Genomic DNA, 19,772 nt, shown 5'->3' with positions numbered 1-19,772 from the left:
TGAGTCTAGAAGATGCAGCAAATAAATCATATTCCTGGGATGGAAGAGCCTACAGCCAGAGCCCAGCCGCGCGAGTGCAGGGGATGCATGCCGCGCACAGAGGACGTAGCGTGGAAAGCCTGTCTCGCTGCAGGAGGTTTGCACACCCGTGTTCGGGTTTTGGGGCAACAACCTCACCCACACAGGCACAGCAGCCGGCAACCTGGGTGGCTGGTTGCTTCTCCCTCGTCTATCATCCCGCAGGGCTGAAGGCTGTCATTAGCCAAGGAGAAGGAAAGGAGCCAGAGCCATTGCTCTCACGCATAGGTGCCTTCCCTTTCGCAAACATTGCCAATCAGAGAAGAAAGTGGGATGAAAACAGCTCCCAAGGGAGAGCGGGCAGCTGGAGATGGCAGGAGAGGAGGGAGGAGGCAGGGGGAGGAATCCCGAGATGCCTCGCTACCGAGTTCACGCTGAGTGGAATTGCTGGCAATTTTGTAACAGAAAAACAATTTGTGTGAATCTTGGGAAGGAGAAAAAAAAAGAAAAAAAGAAAAAAAAGAGCCTGTCAGCAGGGTTGGAGGCAGGAGGGGAAAAGAGATGCCAAAGGCACCGTGCACTGAGCAAGGGGCCCCATGACAGTGCCCACAGGCAGCAGAGGAGGGCTGGGCTGGGGGCCAAGCCTGCCCGAGCCCACCGCAGCACCCTTCAGCTCCACCACCCATCGGCATCTCAACATCCATCTGGCCCTGCAAGGTGCATATCCACCCAGAACGCCCGGGTGCAAAGCAGCTCCACGCCACCGTCGAAGGTGCTAATAGCTGCCGCAAGCGAGTCCAGATCCAGAGGTAATCGCAGACCTCATTACAGCCAAGGAGCCTGCCAAGTATTTTTTCAGGCTCAATGGAAGGAAAAATTAAACCCATTCGCTATATAGAGCGGCTATACACGATGGAAGTTACTGCCTAAACCTTCAGCTGGCAGAGCCTGAGGATTTCCCCCCTGGAGGCGAAGAAGTCATGAACGCACTCGCAGACCCCGGGACAAGGCTGGATCAACGCCGCTCTCCCAGCCCGGCCAGGACTGCACTGAGCGGTGTTAACGATCACGCAACCAAGGTCTGCAAAGAAGTAGCGAGATGGTGTTTATTGAGCCCAGAACTCACCAGAGTGACAGATTTAGGATATTCTGCACAAAAAAAAAAAAAATCAGACCTGTTTGGTGGTTGCTCCTGTTGCCCTGGAGACACAACAGGCCTCAGCATTATTGATGCTTTTTCAATGACCAAGACAGCACCAGGATGATATGGCTCATTGATTTCCCTAATGAAAATCTTGGTGAACCATAATGTCGGACCACAAAATAGTGGTGGATCACATGAGCCAAAGAAGAGTCGGTATGAACTGCTGTTACACTCGGATGGATCAAAACCAGGATCTTCCCCACCTGCACGTGGAGCCAGGGAAATAACTGCAACCCACGTGAATGAGCTGGCGTTCATCTCCACTGGTGCCAGGACTCCTGGCATCTCCTAAGCCACGGTGCTTTCCTAAGTGATTTTTCCCATTAGTGGGCCAAACGGCAGAAGAACCAGGAGCTGTCATCCCTCCACCTGATGCTTTGATAAAATGCCTGAAGTACGAGGCATGAAGATCCCAAATCCCAGCAAACCAAGCTCATCAGCGCAGGGATGCAGGGAGAAGGGGTGGAGATACCAACCCTCTTAAACATCAATAATTACTATGCCTGAAAAATACACACTTTATACATATATTTAAGAAACCTAGAAGAATAGAGGGGCGGGTGTGGAAAAACTCCAAATTCCTTCTCCCAAATTATCAGCAAACTGCCTCCTGCAAAGCTGACAGTCAGAAACAAAACAGTCATTACACTACAAACAGGTGATGGGAAGGAAGACATCTGTCAGGCGGGTTTGCGATTAGATATTAAACACGCACATCGGAGCTGCAACCTAATGAAGAGCAGACCAAGGGGTCAGCATTGGGAAGGAGGGCAGCGGGAGCTGGGTGGCTCCAGGGAAGCCACAGCCCAGCCACAGGCAGCGGAGGGATGCGGTGGGACGGTAAATGCTGGCAGAAAGGAGCTCAGAAGATGGGGGGGAAAACGGGCAATTGGGGTGGGGGAGTTGCTGGGAATGGAGAAATTCTGGATAAAGCAGGTGGGGAATAAGGCAGCCGTTTTTCTCAGGTTTTCTGAGGCTGACGTCAGGCTGAGTGCGCAGCCAAGACTCCAGGCAAAACGCAGGCCCAGCTGGGCAGGACCCGCTCGCTGGTCCAGCTTTGAGCAGCTGCTTTTTTGGGAGAGGGGCAGGAGCGCAGCGGGACAGGGCTGCGGAGCAGAGAAGCAGCCCAGGACCCCGCCAGGTTCGGCAGCAGGGGAGGTGTTTGTCTGTCCCCATGAGACATGTCCGTCCCTGGCCAGCATCGGCTGTGCCACAGGGCTCAGTCCCCGGGGATGGGAGGGATTGGGGTGGCAGCAACCCAACGGGCAAACGCTGCTCTCCTCGCTGGGTTAATCTCTGCCAGGAGTCCCTGCAAAACACACCAGCGTGGCACTTCCACACGAGGACACCACGGGTCCTTCAGCGCACGGGACCGGCCTCTTTGCCAGCGACTCCTGAGCCTGGTTACAGGCAGATGTGGCACATCTGTTCGCAGCAGAGACCAGCCCTACCTTCAGCAGCTCTGCAGTTTCCATAGCTATTGCACAAAGGCACTACCACCTCCCCAAACCTCCCAGGCAACCCTGTGGGAAGCCCACACAGGTTACAGTGACGGTCACAACCTCCAGGAAAAAAAAAAAAAGCCCTTCCCTAGCTTGGAGCAGACGCTGTTGCGGCTTCACCCATTGAAGCTGTCTGAGCAAACCTCATCCTGCAGCACTGGCACCCATTGAAGGTGGGGAGGCAGCAGGGAGGCCGATGACACCGGGGTTTGTTTAGTCTGAACGAGAAGAGACAGAAGAAGACATGATGAAAGTCCTCAAAGACATAAAGGGCAGCAGCAGAGGACAAGAATAATCTGTTCTTTGTGTCTGCTGCAGAAAAGACAAGAAATAATGGGCTTAAACTGCAGCAAGGGAGATTTTGGCTACATGGTAAGAAAAACTTTCTAATAATAAGGACTATTAGAGCCCTGCGACAGACAGCCCAGGGAGGCAGTGGGATCTCTATCACTGGAGGCTTTTAAGAACAAGGCAGACAAATATCTGTCAGAAATTATGCAGGAATAGTTGATCCTGCCTTGGGGCAGGGGATAAATTAAATTACCTTTTAAGGTCCCCTCCAGCTCTCCCTTTCTCCAATTCCTTGTTGGATCTGTCACCAAAGGCTGTATGCCTTTAAGGAGAAAGCATCTCCCTAAGAAAACAAGCACATCCATCATCAGAAAAGTGCTGTCATTAGCAAAGCTAACGAGGCCGGTGCACAGAGCTGTGCAGAGGTGAAGACCCACCAACCCAGGAGCAAAGGTGCAGGACTGATGGGCTCAACCAGTGACCAGTCGCCCCCCGTGATGGGGCACCCACTCCCTGCAAAGGTGTCGGGGAGGAGAAACCTTCCGCAAAGGCAAGACCCTTGCGCAGCAAAGTCCAGAGGCAAAGGAGCGCTCCTGGAGGAAAGGACCCTTAGATTAGCAAAGTATTTCAGACAGGGGGGAAAACAGTATAAGGCTAGATTTTTGTGTGTGTGTGACTGCTCTTTAGCACATTTTGGAAGCATTTGGCTCCCATGGGCTTGAGTAATGCCACTGCTGAGCTCTGCCCCAGCATGCCAGGAGTATCTAGAGCTACAGGTGAGCTCTGTCTACCCCGGGAGATGTACCCACATGTGGGAAGAGGCTGCCTGGAAACTAGCAGGACAGATTTGCAGTTTAGAGCATTAAATCACGCTAACAGTGACAGGATTTCCCTTCCCTTTCAAAGACGAGTTCTTTCTTTGCATCAGCTGTTTAGTGTAAACCGAAAAAGTGAGCCAGACCCGTCTCCTACCTCCTGTAACCTTTATTCCCCACTGAGCCGCTTGTCAGCTATTTGCCGACCGGGTGCATAACTCTATCTGGGAGCATTATCTCATGCAGGGCTGAGGGAAGGGCTCCCTGACCCTCCCCACGGGGGCACGCTCCTCACGCCGGGGCGGCAGGGGATGTATCTGCACGGGGTCCAGGTTGACTGTTTGTCTGAGCATTTCAGAGTGGTTTATGGCCAGGCTGCAGACAGCAGGGCTGCAGCCAGCCCCTCTCTCCCGGCCAGCGGGGGGGACCGTGCTGACGGGCTCAGTGTCTTGCCGATGCCATCATACAATAAATCTGCAGGATTCTCTGGGGACAGCTATCCAGACACAAGAGAGGTTGGGCACAGCTTCCTGGGAGATCTGCTAACGAGTCTGGAGCCTGATGAGACCCCCAGGGAGCCTGGGAGGGAAGGGGGACAGTGACTTACCTGCAGCCCAGCAGCAAGTCCCTGGTAGAGCTAGCAAGAGCCCACTAATTCAGGTATGTCTCTTGTCCCAGGCTGGCACACCAATCTCCTCCTGGGTCTGAGATGGGAGACAAAACCCAGCATTTAGCAGTAACCTCCATTCTGGCCATGGAGTTTCGTGTGTGTCTGCCCTAGCAAAAGCGGCTGTTTTTTCTGAGCACCTCCAGCCTCTATAAAGAAATACTGATGCCTCAGACCAGGTGCGATTCCAGATCCAGGGCAAGAGACAAACCCACCCAGGACCTTTATGGGTCTCACCAGCTTCTGCCTGTTCCAGAAACCTGCAGGACTGGGGATACACACATACATACACACAGGCGTTGCTGCAGGGAGCAGCAGGCGCACACCAAACTGAAGCATGCAAACACACTTGAGCACTTCCATCAAGCAGCATGCAAACCCTTCGGCACGCACGCACGCTCCCAGGTTGTGGGGCTGCTGCTGCTTCGGTCCCTCTGCCTCTGGAGGGTGATGCTGTGAATGAGAATCAGGTGCAGGCAAGGCCATGGGGAAAGGCAGGTACCCAGTCGCTATAGAAACCAGCTGCAGGAGGACGGAGAGGAGGAAGATGGGGTGCAGATCCCCACCATGCTGCTTCCCCAGGCAGCATCGGCTTCCCTTGGCCAGGAGCCAACAGCCCCCACCAGCCACGCTGGTTTTGAAGCCCACAGCTTGCTGGAACCAGCTGGCCCTGCCCAGGGATAGGGACAAGGCACAAGGGGCGGTGCAGGCTTTGCTGCTCCCCGGGGAGTTATTCAGCCTCTCCAAGCCTTGGGGCTTCACCTCTGTAGCAAAGAAAAATGTTCTTTTCCTTCCAGGTCGCTCTGAATACAAATGCATGGATAGTTGCTCGAGATGGGTATACGGCAGGGAGCGGTAGCATGGCCCAGGATGAGCCTTGCACGACATGGGCAGCAAGCAGTGTTACAGGAGTACGCTACTCACCAGCCCCAACCTTTTCCTCCCCAGTTATAACCTGGGGTATAGCCAGGAGGACACAAAACCTCCAGCCCAGGCTGGGATCCGGAGCAGTTTAGCGAGCCTGGAGAAAGGGAACGCAATGAGCACGGCCCCCACTCATCCAGAAAGCTCGAGGCATTTCACAAACCCTCATGAGCAAAGCCAGGAGCAGGGTGACGGCATTATCACTATTTTAAAGGAGGGAAGGGGGCAAGGAATGGGGAAGGGAAGCTCATGGGGCGGGTGGCATATGGTTCCCAACTCCCAGCCCATTGTCCCCCTCTCCTCGGCTGCCCAGCCTTGGGTATTGCAGCCCTACATATGCGATCAAATCACCATGACCTACAAATTAGCTTCTAGACCCATTTTATGCTAAATGGTGTAGGAATACAACAGACTCTGGCAAGCCTTCAAATTAAGACTGCCAATTAATGCTCCTCTTGGGGCTAATTAAATATTACTTTCCATAGCACTTTTCCCCTCCCCTGAATACTTTGCCAACTACTTCCAGAGCCAGCGCAACGCAGCTGCCTGGGGCAGACGGCAGCAGCTGCAGCGCAGGGGGACCCTCCCCGGTACCCGGGTGGGCACCTCTGCATCCGCGCACCCTTTCAAGTTCTAACATGGGCTGAAGTGAATTGATTTTGGAGTGATCGGTGGGCAAATTGACCTTGCAGAGATTTCAATCAATGGTTCCCTGAAGTCAAGAGCTTGCAATTCCTTCTACTTTGACTGCAATGCCTTTAAGGATGTGAATTATACAAGCAGAGAGATGACGGGGAGTGATGGGTGGCAGATTCCTACCTGTCCAGACCAGCGGGTGACAAGAGGTCCCTGTGCTACGGGCTGCTGTGACAAGGCAGCAACACCTGCAGCTTTAACCCTGCCACGAGCCGCATGTCCAGCAGCAGCTTTGTCCTCTCCCCAGAGTCTCTCTGACCCAGTTTTGGGGTGTCTGAAAGGCCAAGAGCACACACAGCGAGAGGACACCTCAGGGGACTCACCCCACAGTAGCATCAGCAATTCCCCTTCACACCAGCCTCATGTCAGGGAGGACAAGACTTGGGAAAGCAGAGAAAAAACAAAGCTCAGTGAGAACGTGGCTGTCCAAACAGCCTTCCTCCTCACTCCCAGTGAGATGCCAAATGCTGCTGGCAACTCCCAAAACCAGGGAGTTACAGCACCAGCACCGGGAGAGCGAGCTGCCGGGAGCAGCAGGCTTGCAGGAAGGTCGATAGCCACGAGGGCCTCAAAACATTTTGCAGATAACAAAATGGAAGCTGACAGAGGAAAGGCTGCATCTCCGAGGATGCTCAGCTAGCTGAACAATGCCGAAAGTTGGGTTTGCCAAAGATACTGGAATTGCATGTGTCTGCAGACAGCCAAGGGCCATCGTCTGGTCCTGGAGTTACAGCTACGGGCACTCGGAGTCACCCAGCCTCACCCAGAACATGGGAGCACCAGTGAAGCAGCGGTGTCCCCAGCTAAACATGCTCAAGGCACACCTGAGTCTGCAGAAAGCCTGCAACCATTGCTCCACGTAGAGACACATTTGGGGGGGTGGTTTTTTTAAAGCCCATTTTGATTTCAAAAGCTGCAACAGTGCTAAAGAGCAGAGCTGCGGTAAGGACACAGAGCCAGAAGCGGGGTGTAGGGGTGCTTCCCCAAGCTCCTGCGTTCCTCAAATTCAGCTCTGGAAGCCAAACAGCTCCCACAACCTCCAGGCAGGCAGGAGATGGTCATTGGCAGAAGGCAGCTTGTGCAGAAAGCCTCCCTGCCTGCAGCCCTGCAGGCAAATAGAGGGCACAGCCCCCTGAGCTGGCAGGCAGGGCTGCTGGCCAGTGCTAAGTCATTGAGACAAATCTCAAAAGGGTAAAGGGGGGGGGAAGAAACAGGGAAAAAAAAAAAGAAGAAAGAATGAGAGATGAGAAAACATCTCAGCTGGTACAGCCGGCCCCCGAGCCCCAGGAGAGCATCAGCTACTGGGCTTCTCCTCCCGTTCCCATAGCAACACAATTTGGTGCTCTTTAGAAGAGCTTGCTCCCCCCTCTCCCCCTAGTTAATTTTATTTCGTGTTTTGAAATAAAAGTGGTTGATATGGCTTTTGTCTCAGGAGCCTCGTGCGGGGGGGGGGGGGGGGGGGGAAGGGAGAATATCACCAGATCGGGAGGGGTTGCAGAGGGGAAAAGGGGACCTGGACACCCCCCCCCCAAATCAGCCATCCTGGAAGAGCAGCTTTGCTGGGTTCATCAAGGTCTCCCAAGCTAAGGCACATTGGGGTGCTTCCCATGAACCACAGAGTGGTCTCCTCCCTTAGAGGAGATGGGCTGGAGATGGGTGCCAGCCCCATCACCCACTCCCTGACCTTGGGAAACACCCCAGGACCTCAATTCCCCTCCTGTGAGAGCTGGATGCTACCACCCTCCTTTTTTTGCCCATCCCGTTCCCCCATGCCAGGCAGACCCACCTCTGGCTGTGCAGACGCAGTGCTCACCCCCAGCACCCACCCCACGTGAACATGAGCACCCACCCCAAGGACCCAGCACAGCACAGCGAGTCCAGCCACGATATATTGTGTGCAACGAAAGAACACAGCGGCTGCAACCCTGAGCCCTCCTGCTCCAAAAATCCTCCCTTTCCCAGACACACCACCAGGATGGGAGCAGGGAAGGGGCTGGGAGACACCGAGCCAGCAAAGCCAGGTGGTAACGGCACCGACCGTCCCCTTCGCCTTTACAACAGTATTTCCTACACCAGAAACACGCATCGGAGCTGCCCTTCCCCAACACTCGCCCACACGAGCGGGTCCTGCCAAAATCCACGCACGCCGAGCCACGGCTGCTCGGACTTGGAGCGGGGAAGCACGCTCAGCCCGAGGCTGCTGCTCAGCTCCTCGTGAGCATTCGGGCTAATGAACACGAACGCATCTGTTAGTTGCTAACAGTAGGGCTGTTTGGGAATGTTTTGATTAAATATTTTTCATAGAAAATTCCAACTGGTTGAGACTGAACTCATTTGCCTGAAAAAATTGGTGGGGATAAGTTTTCCAGTTAAAGGAAAAGGACTTAGGAGAAATGTGTTGGAATTTTACTTCCTTTAAACTATAATACATTCTCTTTCACAATTTAATTTACAGAGAAAGAATGTTAAGAGAGATCAAGTCAATGTTTTGAAGTGGTAGGAAGAAAAATGTTTCCGTAACCAGATAGCTCTGCGGATTTTCCACTGCTTTTAAAAAAAAACAAAAAAAACAAAAACCACAAACAAACACAAAACCCACCAACTTTTTATCCCAACCGAGAACAGGAAAACACTTTGAAATCTCAGTCCTCATAGCAAAAAAGCTGCTCACCTCCAGAAAACACCCTGGTAACGAGCAGCCAGGGCAGGTCCCAGCCTGGACAAGGCTCTCGGCAATCCTCCACCTCCAAACCCCACCACAAGGCACCTCGTGGTTGAGTGGTTCATGGGACCCATCGGATCCCCCATGGCTTTGCCCAGAGGAAGCCTCGGGCAGGGGGAGACGCTTCTGTTCCACTCCAGGCCAATCTCAGCCATGGTCCAGCAGCAGGAGGGGAGGCAGCAGCTTCCCAGCCCCGGGATGGGGAACAGGGCAGGAGAGAGACCTTCCCTCTGCAGCGGCCCTGACCTCCCGCTCTGCCACCGTGGCCCTTGCTGCCAGGGGACATAGCCACCACCTCCCCTGGAACCAAAAAGCCCCAAATTCCCTCATCTCCAGCTCCGTGACCCCATGCGTTACCCTATGCGGGGGAAAAGCAGGATCCTGCCCAGCCCACCTGCCTTCAGCACTGCAACACCAACGCCTCTCAGCTAAAGCACAAGGGGGAAAGTGAGAAAAGAAAAAAAAACAAACAAAAAACCCAAAAAAAACCAAAAACCACCAAAACATTTCTGGGCAACAACCTCCCTACCTGTGTGGGCAGAGCCCAGGAGCAGCAGCACCGGCAGCACAGCCCTGCCTGCACTTGCCGGGCAGATATTGCCACCGTGTGGGCAGGGCTCGCAAGCACCAGCTGCAGCAGGCCAGGGAAAATACTCATAAAATACTGAAAACTCTTCATTAGGTTCCTCCCATGCTAAAAACTTGCCCCCCACTGGGATGAGGGCCCCCCCGGGGGTTATTGCTGTGCAGCCTCTGCTTGAGAGCAGCGCTGGTGCTGTGGGGTGAAGCAGGAGCTGACGCAGCAAAGGGCATCGTCACCCCGCGGTTTGCGTACCCCTGGGTTTGCAGCTGCTCCTAAGGCAGCCGTGGAGGCTGACGTGAGGAAACGAGACCATTACCAGCCAGTTTAATTGTGCTGCGAGGGGTCCTCGGCTCCCCTGGGAAAGGGTTCGTGGGTGGGGAGGGCAGCAGCCAAGTTGAAAACACCTGAGAGTGAAAAGTGGAAAATAAAGACGTGCTCCAGGTCATGCAGAAGGCCTGGAGGGGCAGCTCTGCCTGCTGCCTCCCCCCTCCAAGAGAGCCCAGAGGGACTGATCTCCCTTCTGCTTGCTGGAGCTGGTGTTTCACCTGCACCCACAAGTACCTATGCAAGTGCTTGGGAAAGGGGTGAGATGCAATGGGGGATGCTTTTGCATACATTGAAAGACTGGCTGGCATGCTGAAAACACCCTGCGGGTCTAGGTGCTTGTAGTGTGCTGGTAGGTAGCACCCAGGGAACGGGGTGGGTGTCTTTGGGGCAGAAACCTGGCAAAGTGAGGAGCAAACGTCAGCCTGGGCATCAGGGAGCTCACATTCAGACTCCTTCATCTCTGAGATCGCTGTGTGGACCCATCCAGGGAGGAGAGGTGCCGGGGGATCCCTCTTCCCTCTCCCAGGGAAATCTTGCTGGCCAAGAAACATGGAAAACTGCGAGGCAGTTGGATAGTCGTCGTACGGCGAGGGCTGCCACGGAGAACGACGGCCGTGGTCCCTCCTGGCTTTAAAGCCTATGGGAGAGTATAAATAGCAGTCAAATAAAAAGCTGCTGCTACATGAGCAGATGGATTAAGCAGAGTTGGGGGGAGATATATATATCTATACATATAAACCTGTGTGTGCGCTCAGATATACAGTCCCCGCTAAAGCCCCCAGATTGCACATGGGACTGGGAAGGGACTTTGTGCTCCGACTTCATCCGCCTTGGTGGTTGCCAGAAGACACTCAGGGGATACGACTGCAGGACTGGGGCTTTGGGGGATTGGGAAATAGTAATAATAGCTTATTTCTTTGTTTTTATAGCTTTTTCATTGAATAGCTTGTTTGTTTTATTTTTAAACACAACAGCACTGAAATGTGATTGGGGTGGGAGCAGGGCACTGGTCGTCCCCTGAGGAGAAGCAAATGCAGAGGAGGAAAAGGCGTGGAACAAGATGGAGAAGGAAGGGGGAGTGTGGGGAAGGAAAGGGGGAGCCGGGGACCTCTGGGATGAGGTGCAGAAGCAGTTTGGGACTCCCTCCATCAGGGCAGAGGTTGCACCTGCAACAAATGGCCATGAAACCGGTCCCTGCCAGTGATGTGGGGAACTGGATGTGTCCACAAGCCACTGAGAGATACCCCAGCGTTGGGGTATCTGCGTCTTCAGACCCCGCTGCGCAGCCCTGGAGAAGAGCTGCACCACCCTCTCAAAAAAAAAAAAAAAAAATCGTGTGCATCCAAAGCGTTTTATAAGCATCATTTTTATATTGGTTTAATTATTTCAACAATAAATTTTCCACCAAAACAGCTGAAGCAATGTAAACACCGGTGTGGACATGCATAGGCAGAAATCAAAGCGCTGCAGCTTATTCCGCTTCCCTGCGGCTGAAAGTCTCGGTAGGAGAAACCTCGCAGTGGCCTCCCGGTCCCAGGGGGTTTCTCCCCCGCACTGTAGCTCCTGCTCACACACCCGGCTGTGGCAGAGGGAAATTTGGAGGGTGAGCAGCCCCGCAGGCTGTGACCGCGGCAGGCGTTGGGGTTTGCACCTTGGTCCCACGTGCTGCTGGGCTGGGCTGAGCCCGCGGCCAGGCGTCCCCACCGACGGCTGCGTGGGACCCAGACCCAGCACCCCTCTCGCAAGCCCCTCCATCACCCTGAGCAGCGGCTTTGCCTTGAACTAACCCGGCTGCTTTGCTCCAACACGGCACCTTTTGCCGGCAGAGCGGCGGCAAACTCTGGCAGCGAGGCAGGGAAGAGGAGTGAAGCAATTCTCCAACCGCCTCCAGCACCTCGTGGGTGACCGGGTTTGCAACCGAAAGCAGTAAAAGGGTGCTACAAGGCAGGGGTCTGCTGCGAGCTCCCCCCAGATCACAGCCCAGCCCAGCAAAGCACTGCGAGGCTGCGGCAAGAGGGACCGGTACAAAACATCGGTGCATAAATGCAAAACAGCCTATGTGGGTCCAGGAGAAGCCCAGCCTCGCAAGGACACCTCCACGCTAATGCTTTCGCAATAAATTCGACGGCAGCTTCCTTCTAGCAGGCTTTTGGTAGGCGTTTGACCCAGCTCCAGTCAATCTAACATCGTTACACCGCAGTTAATGTCAGTTTGAAAGTGCTTTTATAGCTGAAACACTGCTGTACTTAATGTAAACACCGAGGTTATGAGGATTCTTGCATTGACACGGGGAGGTTGTACTGATTAGCTTAAATCACTGTCATGTGGTATTAGTTAAAAGGATGTAAAAAGCAGCGTCTGAGGCCTTGTCTGCGCTGCAAAGTGGGGTCATCGGGGAGGAAGGAAGGGACAGGGCTCTTGCCACCACTATGCCCTCAGGGACCTGGGGGTATGTGCACGTGGAGTGATAAATTGGGGGTTTTTTGCAGAGGGGACAGGGACAGTTTTGTTTTGCCATTGATAAAGAGCACACGGAGAGCAGCGCTGCCAACACACCCGTGCTGGGACCCCAGCACTCCCGTAAGGGGACCCCAGGAGCTTCAGCACAGCAACAACCCCCCACGCTGGGGAGGTCCCGCAGGTGATGCCGGCAAGTCCTGCAGAGCATCCCGGCTGGATCCTCATCCTGCAGAGCATCCCGGTGGGATCCTCATCCTGCAGAGCATCCCGGCTGGATCCTCATCCTGCAGAGCATCCCGGCTGGATCCTCATCCTGCAGAGCATCCCGGCTGGATCCTCATCCTGCAGAGCATCCCGGTGGGATCCTCATCCTGCAGAGCATCCCGGTGGGATCATTGTCCTGCAGAGCATCCCGGTGGGATCCTCGTCCTGCAGCACACGGGTCTCCCCAGTCACCCCGCAGGAGGGGACAGGGACATGGCTTCTGTCCAGGCATACCCAAGGTCACCAAGAAAAGCCGTCGCAAAGCAGAAGCACAAGCACGGTGCCCCGGGACTGCAGCCCCCCCCCCAAGGGACCGGTGGCCCATCCCTCCACCCAGGGAGCATTTTACATCAAAGGAGAAATCCTCCAGTGCAAGCAGGGTCTTTGGGCCCCTTGGCTGGGCTTTGGCAGGCGACAGACAATCGGAAATAGGGCCTTGGCGAAGTTTTCCAGTTGATTTGGATGGAGACGGGATCAGACCCGCTGCAAGAACGATCTCCTGTAGGAAGCCAGGTCATTAGAGCAACGTGCAAGGGCTGCAACGGGAGGTCGCTGCTCTTTGCTGGTGGGGCTGTGCCTCGCCAAGCACCCTCCGAGGGCAGCGGAGCAGGGTGGGAGTGCTGGACACCCCCCCTCACAGAAAATAAACCACCAAATTGCATCCCCACCCTCACTGCAAACATCGTCTCACCCGCCTGCCTGCCGTCCCCCAGCGCGTCCCCCCCATGTCCCCTCCCGGCCGACCCCCACCTTCACCTTGTCCACTGGGAAAACACGGCAACGTCCTTCCACTGCTGGGGTTGGGGTTTGGTTTGGGTTTTTTTTCAGAACATTTATAAAGATCTCATTGTTGAAAGGAAAAATGGGATCTCCTTTCCTTTTACCTTCCAGGGCAGCCCTAACTCCTCTCCCCTCGTACAAAAACACACAGGAAAGGGGTTTCTTTTCTGCTTGATTAGATTCAAAGGGATCTTTGTCTGGGGGTAGGTAGAGAAAAGCCCTCCCCCACCTCCCTTTTGACCCTCAAGACTCTGTCTGGTTTTGTTTTAAACCAAGAGAGACAGAGCTACACCCTTGGGATGTTATAAATATATATACCGGGAGGATGGGGGGGTGGCGTCATTCGATTTTCCTGGACGGCAGCTCCAATCCAGCCGACCCCGCGTTTCTCCCCCGATCTCCGCAGCACAAGCCAGGGTTTGCCTCCAGATGCAGGGGGGGTTCCCAGAAGCAGCCCCCCTCCCCCTAAAAGCCTGTCCTCTCCTCCAGTTGCCATGTGATTTAATTATGCCAAAAGGCTCCTCAAGAAGAAAAGCCATCGGCAGGGTCGGATCAGCACCAGGGGGTTTGCAACCCCCTTGCTCTGGGGGGGGCACCGGGAGGGTCCTGCTGCCTCCTGCCCCCAGAGCTGCTCCCCCCGTGGCCCTGGTACCCCTCACCCGTCCTGCAAGAGATCGCGGGTCTCTGCGACAGCACATTAAATGATATATATGCACACGTGGACATACGTGCTCCATGCGAGTCGCTGAGTACATATGTGCATACGTACGTGAACACCCATAAAACATCGGCGAATGCAGCTGCACACATTACTACCTACAAGAAGTTTGTAATGCGGAAAACACACCAGACGCCCCGATACCTTTTTTCCTGTCTAGATTTTTCTCACATTTAAAAAAAAAAAAATCTATTTTGAAAACCACATACCTCTCCTCATCTTTACTGGCAATTAATTTCAAGGAGGGGTGTTCAATTTTGACAAGGACTCTAAACATGTTAATATTTGAAGAGGGGAAAAAAAGTACGACATTAATTATTCAGGTATTAGTAGGCATGCTGACAGCATAGCCCAAACGATTTTCTGTCACAAACTGCTATTAATGGATTTTTTTTTTTCTCCTCCACGGAAGTATTTTACAAAGACTCGGTACCAACGTTTTTCTTGAAAGAGTAAGTGCTGAAATTATCATGATAATTGTAGGAGCAGTAAGCATTAATAATGAAAATAATGGGAACCGGAGTGCACAACAGACGCGAATCTCCACTGTAATCGCGTGATTAAAAATGGAACGTACAATATTGCAAATTGTGGTGGTGCACGGAAACCACCCCTTTGGGGACCCGACCTGCAGGGGATCTCGACCTGCACCCCAGGGTCCTGCGCCCCAGGGACCCTCATGGCAACCTGCACCCCCTGTGCTCGCACCCCAGCCATGCACCCCAACCTGCGCCCCAGGGACCCTCATCCTGACCTGCACCCCCTGTGCTCACACCCCAGCCATGCACCCCAACTTGCGCCCCAGGGACCCTCATCCTGACCTGCACCCCCTGTGCTCGCACCGCAGCCATGCACCCCAACCTGCGCCCCAGGGACCCTCATCCTGACCTGCACCCCCTGTGCTCGCACCCCAGCCATGCACCCTGGGCGTCACATCCAGCCGTGTACCCCCTATGCCTGCACCCCACCGTGCCCCCGTCCCGCGCCGCAGGCGGGACTGGCAGGGGAGGACATTGCTGGGCAGCCCATTACCAACTGAAAGGGGCTTCTCCCCCGGCCCCCCCGGGCGGCACAGCTGGACGGGCCACAGCTGGGGGGAGCACAGCTGGTCCCGCCCGGGTTCACAGAGTTCAGGCTGCCGAGATTTTAGGGCGAGATAGCGAAAGCTGACACCTGGGGAGCCCCCCCGGGCCGGGCCAACAGCCGGCCCTGCAGCCCCCACCACCTCCTTAGGGAGCCCCACGGAGGGGGGGCCGGTGACACCCCCCTTCCAGCCCGCCCAGGGCTGCATCCTGCCCGGCCTCGCTCCCCCGAGGATGCCGCTCGGCAGCCAGCGCTCCCCGGTTGCTTCCTCCTTCCCCAGCTCCCTGGGTACCGTTTCCTCTTCTCAGTCCTAAAAAAAAAAGGAAATAAGGAAGGAAAGGGGGGTGTTGTGGCATCATCCTGCCCCCTCACCCCACAGCTCTGCCCAGCCCTGTCCCCACTCAGGACGCACTCAGGTGCCCAGCAGCCACCCGCAAGTGACACGCGGTGTCCCTGGGTCAATTTGGGTGTGCAAGAAGCTTTCATGAACAAATATTTCCCTTGGGGCACGTTTCAGGGCAGGGAATCCCACCTGGATAAATGCAGGGAAAAATGGGAATTAGCAGGAGAAAAAAAATACAAATACGCAAGTAAAGAATGAGAGTTATTCGCAGGGCGGAAGGGAGGGAAGGGAGGCTCCGTTCCTGAGAGGCACCTCTGGTCCTGCAGGCACCCAGCAGGACGCAGAGCGGGGCAGAAGCAGCCCCATCACACGCCCGTGTCCCCAAAACCTCCCCGCTCCCCCCGGGCCCTCCCTGCCCCGTCAAAGGTTGTTCACTTCCACGTGTATTTATGTATTTCTGCTGTTGGGAACTGACGGGGAGTATCTGAGCACTGGCCCAACAGGGAGAACGGCAGCAGAGGGGACAAATCCCCGGCACCCACAACTCAGAATAACCCTGTTTCCCAGAAAACCACCTTGGCTCAGGGTTTTCCAGCCTGGAAGCAGCTGGTGAAGGGCTGGGAAGGGGAGATGGCAGCACCCTGCATCTCTGGGTCTGCCGGCCTCCCCCCACTCCCACCGGCTTTCGGGGGACGAGCTGGTCCCACACACGCTTTGTCCGAGTTTCCTGCTCCCAAAATCCAGACTTCAGCAGCTTTGGATTCCCCTTTCTCCCTTGTTACCGATGTTTCTGTTCATGCAGCACTGGGAAAAGTAACTCCGGCATCTGCAAATGAGATGCTCAGAATATATAAAATTAGTTAGAGCTATAAAATTATAAATCTAACAGCAGCATTTGTGTTATTATTTCCCTTTTTTCCCCCCCCCCAAAGTCAGCTCTGATGAGAAGTTAGAAAATAATCCTCAACTTAGACCTTTCCTGCGAGTCGAGGAAGGCTTTTCATGGTGTTAGAAACCACAGACAGCAAAACGTGGGCCTCGATGCTTCGGACCCAGCACGCTGCTCGGGGAGGATTGATTTCAGAGCACATCCCGATGGGTCACTGGTTTTTTTATGACGTGCCGCTTGCATGCAGGATCCCAAGTTTCCTACTCAACGTCTTCAGTTATTTGCGGGGGGGGGGTAACCACTGTAACGAATGGTTAATTGCAAGCAGTCGCCGGGGTGGTTGCTGGTATTTCCAGTTGATTAAAAGGCTGGATGAGTCCAGTGTGTAAAACTGGAGGAAAAAATGGAATTTAAGGTAAACACCTGGAGCGTGCAGGGCCCCAGCGTGCAGAGGGGCCGGATCCTCCCGGGGGGAGGCAGCGGATCCCGGCATGCTGTGGGGAGGCAGAGGGGCGATTGGGGTGAAACGGGGGTAAAATGGATCAGAGGGCTAACGCTGCGCTGAGCCCCACACACACCTTCTGAGACCCCCAAACCCTTCCTGGGGGAGCAACCCCCGAGGGGGGAGAGCCCCGAGAGTCACCCCAGCGCTTTGGGGACCCCCTGGCCCCCCTTTCCTCACAAGCCCAGCTTGGACCCGTGCTGTCCGGCGGGCAGGGCGGTGCGAGCCATGGCAAAGCCAGGATTTAATGGCACTTTCCTCGCCCCCCTCCCCGGGCCGGGAGGGGAGAGGACCGGAGCTGCACCCCCGCCCCAGAACCTCCTTTTTCTGACAAAGGACAGGCGAAACCCTCCCCCGGTTTTGGGGAGGGTGAGGGGAGGATGAGCACAGTTTCCCATATGGCCTCATTTAGGGTAATTTCTTTCAATTGCTAAAAGCATAAACTCCACCTATTGAGCCCGTAGATTTATATGGAACAGCTGAAGGATCCTCCAAAGCGCTTTGTGGGCTGGCCGGGAGGGCCGGGCTCCCACCTTCCAGAAAGGTTGGCGGATAATTTCAGTTTGTTTTGGTTGTTTTTTGTAAAAAGCAAACTAATTTTTTGCCTTTTTTTTTTTTTTTGCCTTTTTTTCCCTTGCCTTTTTTTTTCCTTGTTGTTTTCTTTTTTTTTAAAGAGGGAGATATTGATAACATGGGAGTTAGAAAGAGCCTCATAACTCACAATAAACCCTTGTCCATTCTCTTCTATTGACTACATGTAAACATGGTAAATGAAAGGCCTTTAGTGACACTTAATCCCTCACACCCCCCACACCCCCCCCGCTCCCTCCCTGCCCCCAGCCCAGCCTGCCCTGGGAGGGGGTTACGCTGCTTTTTTTTCTCACAGCTTGCTGTTTTACTGAGCCCCTCCTCTGCTATCTAATTTATCATTAACACCCTGACACTAAACTAAATAAATGCAGCGGCTTCCCCCGCCTCCCCCCACACCTTGCTCCGGGGCTGCAGATCCCCCCCCCCCCGGAGCTTTTAGGCAAATCGGGGGGGGGGGGCAGGTCCCTACAGATAATTAACGTCATTATTAAATTACCTTCTTTAAAAGATAATAATAATAATAGCAGGGTCATTTGGCTGCGATTAGAGCCGGGGCGGTCTCGCCGGGGTCGCTGCCTCCTGCTCGGGCTGCTCCCAGGCTTCGCCTCTCGAAATTTGAAATGTTTTTAAATGGGAATCATTTTGACTTGGATTCCTTTCCTCCCTGCCAGAAAGGAGGAGGAAAAAAAAAAAAAACAACTGCAAATAGGTTTCAAGTGCCGCGTTCCTGATTTGCGGATCGATATTCTTGTGTAATTTGGATTTCAGTGATTTTTTTTTTGTAAGGGCGGAGGGGGTTTTTACCTGGCCTCCGGCAAAATCGAGGTCATCAGATGATTTTGTGGCCATCGAATAATACCTAGTTATTAATCACAACTAATGAGATCCTGACTGGGGGTGCATTTCGTTTCTCTTTCCATTTTTCTCGGTTTGGAGAGATAATCTTTCTGGCTGTGAAAGAGCCGCGTAACGCTTCCCAGGGCAGAATTTCAACCTTCCCAACTCGTATCCGAAATAACAGACTTTAGGTCCCTTTCAACACATTGCCCAGATAAAAACCAGTTCTAGTCTTTGGGTCGCTTGTTCTGATCCACACTGGGTTTTGTGTTTGGATCTGGCTCTACCCATGTTGCTCCAACGGGATCTTCCAGTCTTTGGCCGTGTTTTCCTTTGGCAGAGATTTAAAAATAAATCTGAAGTGCTCCTTCCATAAGGGGCACTAACTCCTGAGGCCCTCAAAATAGAAACACATGTTTGGGGAACAGTCTCTGGCCTACAAATTAGAGGGAAGGAGCTATTGATTTCCGATTAAATGTTGAGGAAAAAGGGTTCATTTGGGCAAAATTTGTCCCCAGAAACACTCCCCCCCCTGCCCCAAGCAGCTGAGCACACGCGTGCGCACCCAGTCACACGCTCACACACGCGACGGACACACACGTGTCGCTTCGCACAGCTGTACGGCGCGGAGGTTTGTAGCCACGCGGAGCCGAGGACGTGGCCACAAACACGCAGGGACACGCTCGTGCACGCAAACACGCACGGAAGGGGCGCGCGCGTCCCACGGGGATCCAGCACCCAGGAGGGTGCCAGGCCTGCGGGTGGGTGCGAGCGGAGGAGCGTGCTTTCCAAACCACGTAAATAAAACATGCACAGCCAGATGTGCACGGCCACAGCTGTACGTAGACCAGCGGCACAGGCGGATACACGCTCCCTCCGCAGCACGCAGGCACACGCGCAACCTCCGTGGGTGCACACACACACACGCGCGCGCCCTGGGTGTACGAATGCACGACCCCCCCCAAAAGCGAGCACCCCCAAGAACACCCACACCTCCCACCCACACGGGTGCATACCCGTCAACCCACCCCCCCCTTCCCGACACGCACCCACAAAAAGGGCCGAATATCAGCCAGTTCTGTAAAAAAAAAAAAACGTATTTATTTCTCAGCCTAGATTCCATATTGCACGCAGGAATTAACACTTTCATCGTCATATACTTACAAGAACTTCAAATAAATAAAGGTACAGTAAATCTAAACAGAAAACCCAATACATGGCTGGAAAAGGCTCTTTCCTCCCCTGGGTGGTTATTTTTAAATGCGTGGTTTAGGCCGGGGCGTGGGGGAAAGGCAGCATCGGCCGCTGGATCTGCCCAGCCCGGGGAAATAAATCCCCTCCCCATCCACAGCAGCCCCCCAAAAATAAATTATCCCTGGGCAGAAGCAGCCCTGGATCCGGGGGTCCAGCAGAGAAACACCCATGAAGTGACCGACATTTTTAAACCCACTGGATGAGAATTTTTAATCCAGCAACGCAAAGAGAGAGCAAAGGTCCCTGAAAGCCCCAGCCCCAAAATAAACCCTTACAAACCGTGATTACAAAGCACCACACCG

This window comes from Ciconia boyciana, chromosome 22 (assembly GCF_034638445.1).
Source record: "Ciconia boyciana chromosome 22, ASM3463844v1, whole genome shotgun sequence".
NCBI lineage: Eukaryota > Metazoa > Chordata > Aves > Ciconiiformes > Ciconiidae > Ciconia > Ciconia boyciana.
Note: the sequence above shows the minus strand (reverse complement) of the source record.